Source organism: Eptesicus fuscus, chromosome 9, assembly GCF_027574615.1.
Source record: "Eptesicus fuscus isolate TK198812 chromosome 9, DD_ASM_mEF_20220401, whole genome shotgun sequence".
Lineage (NCBI taxonomy): Eukaryota > Metazoa > Chordata > Mammalia > Chiroptera > Vespertilionidae > Eptesicus > Eptesicus fuscus.
The window spans coordinates 30,781,473-30,794,042 of NC_072481.1; positions in this window are offsets into that span (position 1 = coordinate 30,781,473).

Here is a 12,570-nt window from a genome sequence, read left to right on the forward strand (position 1 = left end):
AGAAGGTCCTGGAGCAGGAAAGCGGTCAAGGAGAGTTTAGGGGCTTCCCTCGAGGGGTGGCATTAGACACACCCTCAGCTTCCTCCCTGTCTCACTAGAAGTTCAGGGAACAGGGATGGTATCTCCATTTTAAGGAAAAATAAACTATGCCCAGATAGGGGTTGACATTTACCCAAGGCCAATCAGCCTTGGAATAATAATACCAGGCCCAGAATTCCTGGCACCTAGCTCGGTGCTCTTTCCATTACATCACTACATTGGGAAATGGGGTGGGAATATAAGGCTCTAATCACAGAAGCCACAACCAACCTTTTAACCTAGAGCAGTGGTCGGCTAAAATAGTCAACAGAGCCAAATATCAACAGTACAACGATTGAAATTTCTTTTGAGAGCCAAATTTTTTAAACTTAAACTTCTTCTAATGCCACTTCTTCAAATTAGACTCCCCCAGGCCGTGGTATTTTGTGGAAGAGCCACACTCAAGGGGCCAAAGAGCCACACGTGGCTCGCGAGCCACAGTTTGCCGACCACTGACCTAGAGTATCCTCTGAGTCTATAAGAATCTCATTACTAACATACCACCTTCCCGGCCCTATCCTGGTCCCATGTATATCTGCCATCCACCTCCAGCACCTGAAGCACTCCAACAGCAGCGTCTGTAGATAGAGAGGCATATTTGTCAGAATGGGCAGGTCATGCTGCTATAGGGAACCCTGAAATCTCAGGGCTTTGTATAATAGAGGCTTAGGTACATTCATGTCCCACTTGGATGAGGGTCTGGTCCCTCTGCCAGAGGTTTGTTTTCTAAGCAGTGATGGGTGTAGGGACCTCTTGTAGCCATGTCCTGAGAAACACACAGCTTCCAAGGTCACCAAGAAAGGGAAAAAAGAACTGGAGGAGATCACCTGGGATCTTGGTTCCATATTCTTCTTCTAGATACTCTATAATATCTTTTAATCAACAGAAATTTGAACTTACCAATACCTGTTACTCATGTCTTGGTTTATTATTGCTTTGGGTATTCAGCTTCTTCCTCTTAGAATGATTTTTTCCTACATCCCTTAAGAAATTCGTTAAGGGAGCGTCTATGGTAAAGAATGTGTATTTTTGCCTCCATTCTAGAATGAGAGTTTGGTTGAGTCAGACTTTTAGATTCCACGTTCTTTTCTCTCAGAACATGGAAGCTACTGCTTCACGGTATTTCTGCACTCGGTGCTGCGGATGGAGAGTGTGAAGTCAAACTGACAAATATTCCGTTGACACGGAACCCCGTTTTCTTTGTGAATGCTTTTAGGATTTTTTTCTTAATCCTTGGTTTCTGAAAATTCCCAACATTCCTTTTTTTTTTTTTAAATTCTGCTGTTTATTATCGTATTCATTTTTATATTATTGGACGTTTTAAATTTTTTCAGGTTTTTTATTATGGGTATGCTGAAATTAAAATTGTTTTATATGAATTTTGCCTGTGTATTCAAGAAATATTTTTAAGCACCTTTTTGCTGCCAGGCACTGCTCTATGCCTAGGTGATAGGCAGAAAACAAAACGGACGAAACCCCGTATGGAACAGGCATTCTAGTGGATAACTAGATTATACTTACTGAGCCCTTACTACACATCAGGCGCTTTGCTAACTCATTTCATCCTCATAGCAACCTTAGACAGCGGGTACTAGTCTTACTCCCATTTTATCCATGAGGAAGAGGAGCCATGAGGGGTTAAATGTCCCCAACCCCCAAAGGGCACACAACCAGTAAGTGGCACCGCAGGGGTCTGAGCTCAGGCAACCCAGCTCCAGAGCATGCGCTTCAGCCCTCACTGTGCTGCACTGTCTCTTCTGGTGGTTCAGAGGGAACACCCGTGAGCTCAGGCGCTTGTTGGTTGAGCTAATTTCCCCAACAGGCAGTGCTGGCTTAGGAGTCCATCAATGCTTCAGTGGTGCCACTTCTGAAAGGCAGAGAGGCTCTGATGTTTTTAAGGGGAAAGACGTGTTTAATTTGTGCTTCATTTTTATTTTTGTAAATAGATTTTTATTGAGTTCAGAGAAGAGAGAGGGAAAGAGAGACAGAAACATAAGTGATGTGAGAGAATCATTGATCAGCTGCCCCCTGCACGCCCCCAATTGGGGATCGAGCCCACAACCCGGGCATGTGCCCTTGACCGAAACCGAACCTGGGACCCTTCAGTCTGCAGGCCAGTGCTGTAGCCATTGAGTCAAACCAGCTAGGGTTAAGCTTGTGTTTTAGAAATATTATTCCAACTTCGCGTGTGGGAGATATTGGAGGAAGAAACAGGGAGTTCAGTTCAGAAGCTACTGCACTGAATCATGAGAGGAAAGTTGTAGAGTAGCCTCAACTGGGCCAGGGCGTGGGGCAGGGTGGACAATTTGAGATAAATTAAGGCAGAATGGGCAGAACTTGCTAACTCGTTGGGAGCGAGATATCGGGAGAGATGAGCTTACCGCTCAAGTGTGTGGCTTAGGAAACAGGGTTAGATGGGGGATTATTAGAAGGGCATGCTTGTTTTGGGGGAAGGAGTGAGAAAGTAATGGGTCCTGGTTTTGACCTATTAAGAATCCAGTTCATTGTAGGACATCAGTTGGCGTTGGAGTTGTCTGCCACAAGTTCAGGGGAGAGCGCTGAACTGTGGACACTGACCTGAGAAGCATCTGCAGGAATATACTCTTCAAAAGGGGTGTCGAGTGAGAAGGGACACCACCTAAGACTGAGGCACAGCGTTTGTGGCCCAAGATAGACTGAGGCGCCCGCAGAGGAGACTGGAAGGAAGCAGCCCTCGAGGCAGGAGGAGGAACCCCAGAAGCTCCTAAGAGGAAGGGAGCAATCAGAGAGGGGGAAGAAGGACCCTTTGCACTTCACCAGACGAAGGGGAGAGCAATTTCAGTGCCTGGTGGGAATGATTGGCGGGGGGCTAGGAGCCACACGTCCAACAACTGCACAGAGTACCTGTATCTTGTTGCTTTTGAAAGGGGCGCTGAGGCCAGCTGCCTTACACTCAAACCCAGCCTACGCTGGTGCGTTAAAGAAAATTAGGCCATAGCAGATTTGGCTCAGCGGATAGAGCGTTGGCTTGAGGACTGAAGGATCCCGGGTTCCATTCTGGTCAAGGGCCCAAGCCCAGGTTGCGGGCTCCATCCCCAGTGGGGTGTGTGCAGGAAGCAGCCAGCCGATTAATGATGCTCTCTCATCATTGATGTTTCTATCTCTCTCTCCTTCTCCCTTCCTCTCGGGAATCAATAACAATATAGTTTAAAACAAAGGAGAAGAAGAAAGAAAATTAGCTCAGTGGATGAAATAATTCACTAAGCTACGTATCCTCCTGGGTATGCTTTAGGTAGGAGATCTGGGAGACACCCGTAATTGAATCAAGTTGCTGTAATCCAATCCAATCAGGGCCGCCCTGGAAGTGGCAATAACTAGAGCTGTGCCGAGCTGTGTGGGCCATTACTTCCCCGGTGAGGCAGCTGTGGGAGGCCAGGAGCCCTGGTTCAGCGCAACCACCCTGAGTGCCCGGCCCAGCTGACCGCCTGCTCTGGTCAGTCTCCTCCTGGAGGACGGGCCCGCCCTCCCTCCCTCCCTCCCTCCTTCTCTCCCTCCCTCCCTCCCCGCTTCTTTTTTATAAAACTCTGCACAGATTTGCTCCTTGTTTTAGGCATGAGAAGGTGCCCTGAGAGGCGATTTAAAAAAATAAAACACGGCTTCTCAGTGCCTTCTGGTTTGAATGGATTTCAATGAAAATGAATTGGAAGGTTTCTCCCCTTAGGCCCAAGAGTAGCCCAAGTTGGGGAGGGGAGGAGGCGGGGAAAGGGAGCGGCTGCTACACCTACAGCTTTAGGCGCTGTGAGCAGGCTGGCTCTGCCTGCAACCCAAAATATGGTGCTGGCACCCGCTAACCTGGGGGCTTCACACCTCGGCAAAAGCACCTGGGTCTCAGCGACTCTCTTGTGTTTGGGCCGAGGAGGCAGGAAGGGCAGGGCCTCAACCTGGTAGGTGCACCCCTTATTTCATGCTGAGGGGTTTCCACCTGCGGTTGTGGCGGAGAGCGAGGTTCCTGAGTACCAGGGCGGGGGGCGGGGAGGGACAAAGAGGGAGGTCCCCCAGCCCCTCTCCCAAGGAAACGACCCCCCCAAACACACACACTCAGTTAAGTCACAGCGAACAAGCCAATGAAGACCTCTGGTTCCTTCAAAAAGTAAGTAAGTGCAATTGTCCAACACCCACAGCCACAAACTCGACCTTCCTGGCGCTTACAGTCTAGTGGGGGGGACACAGGATAGTAAATAAAGGAATGAAAATAGGAAGCAGCACGTCTGAGTCATGGTGACTGGCGCCCTGGAGAAAACTAAGCAGGGGAGCCAGCGGGGGAGAGCAGGCGGTCGGGGGCGGCCTCCCCGGGCCCGCGAGGGCCTGAAGGTCATGTCTGCGGCCCAGAGCACTGGCTATGTCCGTGGCGCCGGGAAGGGAAGCCTCTACCTTTGGCGGTTTCTGAAGTCAGCATGTGCTTTACACTTCCTTGCTAGGTGCCTGGGTCCCAGCGGCTGGTGTTGGTGTCCTGCCTCCGCCTTCGCCCGTGTCCCCCACGCTCTGCACCCTCCGCTCCGGGCCACATGGCCTCTGGAGGCTGCAGACCCGAGACCCACGGCCGGAGCAGGAGCCTGGACTTGAGCAGCCCCTGTGGCTGGTGAAGGTGCCCAGATACCTGTCGCAGCCGTGGGCGGGCGCTCCCGGGAGCGGGGACGTGGGGAAGCTGCAGATGGCCCAGAACCCGGGACAGCCCGAGTTGTCCTTTACTTTGGACGAGGAGCTCACCCGCATTCAGGACCCTGCGGGGCGACCCACGCCGCTCCGTGCTCCCAGGGAGCACCAGGAGCTCCCGCAGCGGGTGGGAGGGCCGGCCCTGGCGGCGATGACGGAGGACGCCAAGCCAGGCTGTCCCTGGAAGGGGCCGTGGTGCAGCGACCGGAAGGCAGGCCTGCGGCCGGTGACCGCCACCTGACACCGAAGAGAATGCAAACAGAGCGGTCTCTCGGACGGGCCCGCACCGCGCAGATCCTGGACACGCCCATCACGACCAATCACAAACCTGTGGCCAATCATCGGTGCCACGTAGAATATGAGAAGGAAAAGAAAGAGGATGCAAAGAGGGTGCGGGCTGACAAAGACCAGGTGTTAGCCTTGCTCTTCGCTGCCTTTGAGAAACCAGCATCACTGCATGAAGGACTTGGTGGGCATCACTCTGCAACCTGTGCTGTACCTGAAGGAAATCTTGCGTGAAATAGCTGTTCGGGTTGTACAAGGGCCCCACAAAACCTCATGGAAGCCAAAGGCAGAGTACCGGCATCATCCGGCAGCAGCCAAGGGGGAGGGAGCCGGCCTTCACCCCGGGAAGGCAGCCCCACCTAAGACAGGACTGGGGGAAAACTAGCCTTCTTCTCGTCCCCGCCATGTCTTGCAAGTCTATGTTTGAGTTCGTTTTTCTTCCCATGATTCAGGAGACAATATGCGGTGACAACCTCCCAACACCAAAACTGAGGCGGTGAGGCGGTGAGTTGGGAGGGGTAGGGGACTGAATATCTTTTTGTTTTTAAGTATTCACTTTAGAGTGTAAAACAGGGAAATAAAAAAGAGGCAAAATGAGGAAACATCGTCTTTCTTTTCGTTCCTTAGAGTTCTCAGTTTATTCATCCTCTCGTGAAATATCTGCACAGTCACCACGGATAAAGTCCCTGGAGAATCTCTACTCCTGTTGGCCAATCCCCAGCTCACTTTTGTCAGCACCAGCGTTGGCCTTTGCGGTCCCCCTGCCTTTCTGTGTTCTGTGTTCCGTTCTCTGTTTTTTGTTTGTTTGTTTTTGTTTTTTGGGGGGAAGTCTTCTCATATAGGTCAAGTCTTCCAAGTCCATGTTCGGGTTCATTCTTCTTTGAATAACGCAAGGAATCATAAATCATGCCAAAGCCACTTGTCTTGACACCACCAAAATGGGTCCTGAGTCCAACCCAAAGATGGCATCTGGTGTAATCTTGTACATTTAGGCTAGGTTTCCCCAAATGCTGTCTTAGGTAGTGTGGCCTTCCCAGGGCGAAGGACGTCAATGACCATTTGTTCCCACTGAAGTTGTCTGTTGGACATGAACTTCCCGGTCTGCATAGTTACCGTGTCCTTCATGATGGCCTCCGACCTTCAAGCGGCCAGGGAGGAAAAGATGAGAAAATATCTTCTGGAGACTGTTGGCCTTCGCTATATCCTCCCGGAGTTCCGCTAATCTAAGTGAAAGCACAGGAGTAGCACAGCCAGGAACAAACAGAAATGTCACCAGGAACTCTGGACTGGTGTGGGCCAAGGTGCGGCTTTGTGGGCCATGCATGGGCCGGTGGGGTAGTTGTGTGTGTGTGTGGGGAGGGGGGAGAGCGGGGGAGGGGGCGGAAACCAAAGTTCTACATTCTAAAATTACTGAAGAACAACGTTGTTTTCCAAACACTTAAAATGTGTCACCTTTTCGTATGCAGACACATTCATGAAAAAAAAAAAATTAAGAGAGTGAGGTCATTAAAACTTGCCAGCTAACAGGCTGGGGAGGATGGTATCTGGTCAATCAATGGCGACCCTGCTAGCGGTTCTCAACCTGTGGGTTGCGACCCACAGGTTGAGAACCACTGCTGTAGAGCCTAAGACCATCGGAAAACACAGATATTTACATTACGATTCATAACAGTAGCAAAATTACAGTTATGAAGTAGCAATGAAAATAATTTTATGGTTCGGGGGTCACCACAACATGAGGAACTGTATTAAAGGTTGAGAACCACTGGGCTAGATTAAAGACCTTTCCTTTTCTTCAAGTGAGTTATGTGAATTTATCTTACATTTGGATCCCCAATTGTTGCCTAAAATTTCTTTTGAAGAGATTCTACTCTGGCAACAAGCACTGAAATAAAAATTAACACTCATAATAGCAACAACAATAATAATGGCTAACCTTTATGTGCTTGCTGTACACCAGATGCTGTGTACACTAGATTTGTAGGGGATGACATCATTCATTAGATAATTTATTAGATAATTTTTTTCTCTCAGCAACCCACGAGGGAGATGTGATTCTCTCTTCTGCTCTCCTACCCCACCCTTCAAAGGCTGGGAGGAGTGAGGGATTGAAGAAAGGTTTGGGTTTTCACTCTTTTTTAAAAGATGTCTAGCTCTAGCTGGTTTGGCTCAGTGGATAGAGCATTGGCCTGCGGACTGGAGGGTCCCGGGTTTGATTCCAGTCAGGGCACATGCCCGGGTTGTGGGCTTGATCCCCAGTAAGGGGCGTGCAGGAGGCATCCGACCAATGATTCTCTCTCATCATTGAGGTTTCTATCTCTCTCTCCCTCTCCCTTCCTCTCTGAAATCAATAAAAATAAATTTAAAAAAAGATGAAAAGATGTCTACATGCTGTCAACCGGGGAAACCAATGATACTGGAATTAGGGGAAGTCAGAGAAGTCCTTGAAGGTAAGCGGGCTGGGGTCTTTAGCCAGGTTGGTGTGGACGAGTTGGCAAAGATATTTTTCACGAGCAGAGGACAGAAAAAAAGTATCAGTACGGAGGCAGGCAAGCTGGTAGATTTGGTAGCAGGAAGAAGAGGGCTCCCCTTTCTGGTTCCCTTGTTCTTTGAATAAACTATGGGGCAGCCCTAGCCGTACTTTCTCTTCCCATTGTATACTGCTGAGTGAGATCAATCCATGACAGAAATACTAAATCTTAATAGCATTTATTGCTGCCACACACGTTCTAAATAATCTCCATGTCTCTACCAAATTTTCTACCTGAAACATCCAATTTAATTTGTCCCACACCTGGTATAAAACCTTAAGTGATTCTTTTTTAAAAAAATAATATATATTTTTTTATTGATTTCAGAGAGGAAGGGGGAGAGAAGAGAGAGATGGAAACATCAATGATGAGAGAGAATCATGGATTGGCTTCCTTCTGCACATCCCCTATTGGGGACTGAACCCACAACCCGGACCTCTACCCTTGACTGAAATCCAACCTGGGACCCTTCAGTGCATAGGCCAATGCTCTACCAACTGAGCCAAACCAGCTAGCGACCTTAATTGATTCTTTATTCACTATCTTAATTCCCAGACCTCTACCTATTTTTCTAGGCCATCCATACTCTATCCGGCCATTAATGAGCACCTTTTATGACATCTGAGCTCCAATTATTTGTAGAGGATGAATATTGGGAATCATGCTCTAAGTGATCTCATTGATATTCTCCCAAATGATAATTCTTATTGGAATTTCAGAATGCTCCAAGTGACATATAGAGTGCTGGCCACGCTTGGCTCACTCCCAGAGAGGACAGGCATTTCCAGTCCACCCGCAGAGGCACATGGAGGAGTAGTGAGCAGGCCAGCCTTTACACATCAGGTTGCCTGGCACAGGACCAGCACCCAATGAATGCTTTTTAAATGAATGAATGGCTAAATGCAGGGACATTTACTAAATATATCCATCCAATTAGACTGTCAAAGACAATTCATGGTTGAATTCAAGTCCATTTTAATGGATAAGTGAAGCTCTGGAAATTTTAAGAGCAACTGAGTGAAGTGGCTCCAAGGACTTTATGGCTGGAAGGTTAACAATATTTGAAATGAAATGAATATCAGGATTATACAAATTTATTTTGAGGGTTGCAATTCATTTAACTAGCACACTATAACTAAATTAAGCAAAGCTTGGCTCTGTTTCCCAAACATAGAGAGGTGCTAAAAATTATATTCAGGCCTTAGCCAGTTTGGCTCTGTGGTTAGAGCATCAGCCAGGGACTTAACAGTCCCAGGTTCAAAACCAGTCAAGGGCACGTAACTCAGTTACAGGCTTGATCGCCAGCCCCAGTCAGGGTGTGTGTAGAAGGCAACCAATTGATGTGTCTCTCTCACATGATGTTTCTCTCTCTCTGTCTCTCTCCCTCCCTTCCTCTCCCTCTAAAAATCAATGGAATAAATATCCTTGGTTGAGGATTAACAAAAAAAATTATATTCAGAACTGATGGCGAAGGAGATTGAATGGCTGGAAGAGACGGCCAGCTAGCTGGTACCACCAACACTACCTTCTATACACTATTTTCCTCTCCTTATACCATGAAAAAAGTAACTTATTCTATGCTTATTTATTATTTTCTCCACTTAGACTCTTTGAAATAAGCCATGGTTGTCCTTGATGTTTGGGAGAAAGAATTACAGTCAGAATCCCTGATGGTGAAGGGACCAAACATAAGGAGCTAATCAAAGATTACAGGAGATGCCGAAACCGGTTTGGCTCAGTGGATAGAGCGTCAGCCTGCGGACTCAAGGGTCCCAGGTTCAATTCCGGTCAAGGGCATGTACCTTGGTTGCGGGCACATCCCCAGTGGGGGGTGTGCAGGAGGCAGCTGATCGATGTTTCTCTCTCATCGATGTTTCTAACTGTCTATCCTTCTCTCTTCTTCTCTGTAAAAAATCAATAAAATATATTAAAAAAAAAAAAAAGATTACAGGAGATACCCCTAAGGGGTGATTTAGAAGTAGGACAGCCCCAGTCCGCAGGATGTTACTCATTTCCAACGCTGAAGAGCAGTATGCAGGCAAAGGGCAGATGGGAAAGAGATCAAAAGTAAAAATGACCATCTTAGTCACTTGAGGGTGACATTTCCCAGATGCAGGAAATAGGGACAGTGGGATTTGAGAAAAGTAACGCCCTCCGTGAGAGCTGTGAGCCATTCCAGGGCGTAGGCATTAATCTGACAAGGTTTAGCCTAAATGAAGATTTCAAAAAGAACTTTCCTATTTAAGAAGAAATGTTAAGTTAGGAGCAAGGCTTGATAAATTGCTTGAGCTGTTTGTGGATGAATCTGAAAGTATGTTTTGGTGTTCCAGGCGGGCCAGGTTAGCTGCAGGAGTCAGAGGGTAAGGGAAACGGTGGGTCCTTATGCTCCGTAATCTACCCATGTGGACTGACCAAATTAGTTGCTTAGTGGTAGATCATTAAAATAAAGGCATAGCCCTAGCCGGTTTGGCTGAGTGGATAGAATGCCAGCTTGCAGACTGAAGGATCCCAGGTTCGATTCCGGTTAGGGCACATGCCCAGGTTTCGGGCTCGATCCCCAGTAGGGGGCATGCAGGAAGCAGCCAATCAATGATTCTCTCTCATCATTGATGTTTCTCTCTCTTCTCTCCCTCTTCCTTCCTCTCTGAAATCAATACAAATATATTAAAAATAATGAAAAATAAATAAAAGCACATTCATTGGGGTGCAGTGGCCCCTCTAAAATAGTGACCTCCTCTGTCTCCACCCCCAAGTTTCCCACTGCTCAATCTTTTTTATCCCCTTGCCCTTCCTCAGCTTGTTTTCAGAAGCAGACACTTGCTCCTTATTGAACTCCATCGAATGTCTCTGAAAAAGTAGCAGAGCCCCATCTTAAGGGTTCCATAGAGAAGCTGGGAGTGGGTGCTTGGATCCTGTTAGTTCACGCCTACCTATGGTACCAGGACCAAAAAATCGGGCTTATTAATCACAGGACTAACAGCTTATTACTTATAGAGTAAATTGTTCTAGTACCAGAAACATTTTCAGTGAGGAGCTGCTGACAGATGCACGGTTATTTTTATATTGTGGAACATATTCATCACCCCTAAGGCAGGGTGATCAGAGGCCGCTTTAATGACGCCACTTGTCATTGCCTGACCATTCTTATAGTATGAGCCCTCTTCTTGTCTAGTTCCTTTACTTCCCTTAATTGCTACCCCAGGAAACGCTGTAAGCATCAGTACTTTACAGGACATCCCAGGTCCCATCTTGACTGCCATGACCAAGATTCCAAATTAGCCAACCACTAGGAAGCCCGGGTTCTATTTTTAAAAGGTGTATAAAGCAGCAATTCCCAAACCTGGAACTCAGATGCTTAGTCAGGCCTTCTCACAGAAATACTGACTCACAGCCTCCTGAGGTGGAACCCAAGATAGCTATATTTTTAACAAGCTGTAGAGTTGATTCTGATGCTCAGCCACATTTGGGAACTACTGATACAGGTTCAGTTCATACTAAGGTACTATGAATTGCGTGCGTTGCCATTCCATACCACCATTTGCAGTATATACACTAGATACGGTGAAGATTATTTCAGGGACAGATTAATTTACGCCAACATTTCTAATTTAATCATTGTTGCACTAGGATAATTGAGCCATTATCCTACTCTAGCACAGGAATTTCTCAACCTGTTTTTAATTGTTCATATATAAGAGACTCATACCAGATGGCCTTCATCAAGTTGTATATTCCCATGCCAAAGCATTTCTAAAGCTTGTTGGAAGCTTTAGGATAAGATCATTTAAAAGCCATTTGTGCTGCTTGTCCCCATTAGTTTTCATTTGTGGGCATCAACCATATCGTCCTGAGTGATGTCAGATAGCCATTTGTTATTTCCTTGGGCCATTAGATGTGCATTTCCTTTTTCTTTTTCTCTTTTTGTAGATGTGCATTTTCAAGTCTCCTCAATTTTACTTCCTACTTCAATCAATTTATTGGTAAAAATATTTGTATTCAGTGGATGCAGCCCTCTAGCAAAAGTGCCACCTAAGATTTTGTTTCTTTTTCTTAACCTTATGCAAAAATCTTATGGAGAGTAGTAATTCTCCAACTTTAATACACATAATAGTTACCTAAAAGGGGAAGGAGGAGCTATTACAAATGCAAATCCTTTGTCCCCACACCTACAGACTACGTTTAAGACATGGCATGAGGCCCAGATACCTGAAATTTTACAAATCCCCCCAAATAAGTATGTACACTGACATTTTTGTGCACTAAATACTAAGGTACTATTTACATTCTAGTACTCACTTTGAGTAATTCTGATATGGTGGTCTGCAAACCACACTCTGCGAAACAAGAATCCTATATACTAAAAGGCTAATATGCAAACTGACCAAACGGTGGAACAACCAGTCGCTATGACGGACACTGATCACCAGGGGGCAGACGCTCAATGCAGGAGCTGCCCCCTGATGGTCAGTGCGCTCCCACAGGGGGAGTGCCACTCAGCCAGAAGCCCTGAGCTGGACTCACGGCTGGCAAGCGCAGCAGCGGTGACGGGAGCCTCTCCGGCCTCTGTAGCAGAGCTAAGCATGTCTGACTGCTGGCTCAGGCCCTTCAGAACCTGGCTCCCCATCGGCTGGGAGCCAAGAGAAGGGGAAGGAACGGGTGGCTCTCATTTGGCCGGGGGGGCCTCTCTGGAATGCCCCCGCAGCGACTTCCACTGACCCGCACCGGCCCCTCTGGGCGGTCTGACGCAGGTCGCCCTCCCGCACCTTCCCTAGATGGGAAGCTCCACCCCACTGCGACCTTTCCCGACCCCCTGGTTCCGCCCTGGCCCCAGCCAGCACACTCCACACGCTGTCCACGTGGCCGCGCCTTTGTCTGCCTTACTGTTTCAGGTCAGGCTTCCCAGCCCCTTCTTGCAAGTAGCTCCAATCTCCGTGGGGGAATTTCTTGGAATCCTGTCTTTTGATTTGGGGAAAGAAATGCCAGG